The following is a 2877-nucleotide window of genomic DNA, read 5'->3' on the forward strand; positions in this document are numbered from 1 at the left end:
ATCCAAACCTTTCAAACTTGTTTTCGATGCCGAGCCATACACGATTGACCCATAGTCTACTTTAGACCTAACCAGGGCTTTATATATCATTAGCAAAGACTTCCGATCAGCTCCCCATTTATTACCAGCAATGCACTTTAATAAATTTAGTGTTTTTTGACATTTATTCTTTAACTGACCAATGTGGTCTTTCCAATTAAGTCTACAATCAAAGAGTAGACCAAGAAATCTAGCAGAATTTTGAATGGGTATTGGGTGGTTATCTAAAGTTAGTCTGATATTTGGTATCTTTCTATGTGAAAAAATTACCCCAATACTCTTTCTAATGGAAAACTTAAAACCCCACTGGAGGCCCCAGTTATGAATCATATCCAATGCGAGTTGAATACGATTTGCCGAGAACTCTGCATTGTTGCTGGAATGCCACAATGCACAATCATCAGCGTACAGTGAGTATTTAAGATTTCGAGGGGGAGCTGGTAAGATGTCATTAATCATACATAGAAATAATGTTGGCGACAAGAAACTTCCTTGTGGGACCCCGTTTGCCTGGACAAAAATGTCCGAAAAAGTTACATTGTCGGCAAAAAGTTTGACAGAAAACGTTTTGTCAGAAATGAAATTTTGAATAAAACATGGCAAGTTTCCACGTAATCCGAAAGCATAAAGTTTTCTGAATAGGCCATATCGCCATGTCATGTCGTAGGCTTTTTCTATATCTAAAAATACTGAATTCAACAAATGTTTTTTGGCAATTGCCTCTAAGATATATTACCGGTATACGAAACAACTTATATATATTTCTCATTACTGATGACTTAATACCACTTCATTTTGGTGTTAAATAGTCAGTATATATTTTTCCTGTTTCTTTTTCTATCTCTCTCTCTCTCTCTCTCTCTCTCTCTCTCTCTCTCTCTCTCTCTCTCTCTCTCTCTCTCTCTCTCTCTCTCTCTCTCTCTCTCTCTCTATTTTCCTCCGTCCCTCTTTATCTCGCTCTTTACATCCTCATCATTTACTCTCTCTTATGAATTAGTTTATCATGTTGTCCATTGACCCTTGCCATAACATCAGTAGGTATCGGTGTCATATATACATCTTTCAGTTAATTTTCATTGTGCGTGATGTGACTTCATTATAATGTACCGAGAAGTATTAACTTATTGCATTGAAAGAGTTGGCAGCGGTCATGTACACTTATTTGAGAATAGCTGCAAAAATATCAAGAAATGATTGCTGGGTATGTGCGGGAGGCATTTTCCACCCATACATACATAATTGCAAGGAGCATTAGATGAGCTACAAAGCGTTTTTAGTCTTTTTTTTTAAGCATTCTTGCGTGTGGTTGTTCTGAAGAGTTTTTGTAAGAGGTTTGGATTCCTTGAAGTCGTTTGTTACTCGTTTCAAGACGTTCCTTTATGACATTTAATTTAGTAGAAAAATATGCTGACATTTTAATTTATCGACTAAAAAGAAATAACAAACAACAGACCTTTCACAGAAAAAGAGTAATATATAATGTGTTTTACTTTTTTTTATTGTAATATCTGGGTTATTATGTCACTTATTTTTCTTGCTTTCGTACTAAGTTAAGGCACACTTACACGACTATACACATATAAAAACACGTTGGACAGCACGCAGTCTGTAAATATATTTGACGTGACAGTATCTTGCACATCTCATAAGTCATTCAAATTACGGTAGGCCAGCAAAAAAACAATTTGTAGTTTTCAAAGACAAAGAAGATATATTTTACGTTCAAAAAATTATTTATAGCAATTATATATATGTCTGAGTTGTAGTTGTGCTTTCCTTTGCCCTTGCTCGTGCAATTCAAATCAAATACCTGACGTAATATTTGCTAGGAAACAAAAGTACATAGCAAAGGCAAAACGTGAATGATCGTGTACTTTAAATAATTATATTCAGTTAAATATAGAATACTAAATGAACAAGTCTAATGCAATTATAGGCATAGGTACAGTAAAAGTGACGCAATATACATTCATTTCTTTTCCTTATATAAGATGCCTATGCAAGTTAGTCATGAATTTAAATTACGTTTGCCAAATCGATAACTTTGAAGCTACGAAGCTCCTTTCATTATATAACAATGCTTATGATCGATCAGCTCTCATATTTTGTGCTAAGTTAACGTAACCCTATTCTTGCTTCTAGTTGATAATTCGCCTACAAATAATGTTTCTAACAATTAAAAGTCGACGTAAGAAAAAAAAGTATTTCTGGTGATAATAATAGTTGCGTTGACATTAATACTGACGACTAAAATAAATATAACGTGGTGATTATAAAGATAATGAAAATAACAACAATGATATTAAAAACCGTGGGAGTTCCTCGTCTTCACAACGAATGTATTGGACATGACAGAGCACTACCGTTGTTTTTTGTTGTTGTTGTTGTTGGTTTTCGTAAAGTGATATAATATGGCTAAAAGTTTACTCTTTAACGAAACGGGTTAAAAGTAACAAGAAGTCCTAAAGGTCATAGAAAAATATCAAGAACATTTATGATACTGCCCACGCACTTACCAAGACTCTGAATATTATTGATCTTTCCGACAAAATAGTGATGAAATTGATTGTGATCATAATGGTGATAATTAGAGACAAGAAAATGTACCCAAAAAACTAATAAATGCCATGAGAAGGAAACGTATGCTCTTCATGAATAAACAGTAATACTCAATGTTTCTTACGAGGATCGTACACGTAACGTCTGTGCAGAAATTGTCACGCAAATCATTATTTTTATTATCGTTATAGTCATTATTATTTTTATCATTATCATCCATTATTATTGTAATTGCCATTATTATCATCATTGTTATTATTATCAACATTAATAGCACTG

The sequence above is a fragment of the Penaeus chinensis genome, chromosome 25 (genome assembly GCF_019202785.1).
Source record: "Penaeus chinensis breed Huanghai No. 1 chromosome 25, ASM1920278v2, whole genome shotgun sequence".
Taxonomy (NCBI): domain Eukaryota; kingdom Metazoa; phylum Arthropoda; class Malacostraca; order Decapoda; family Penaeidae; genus Penaeus; species Penaeus chinensis.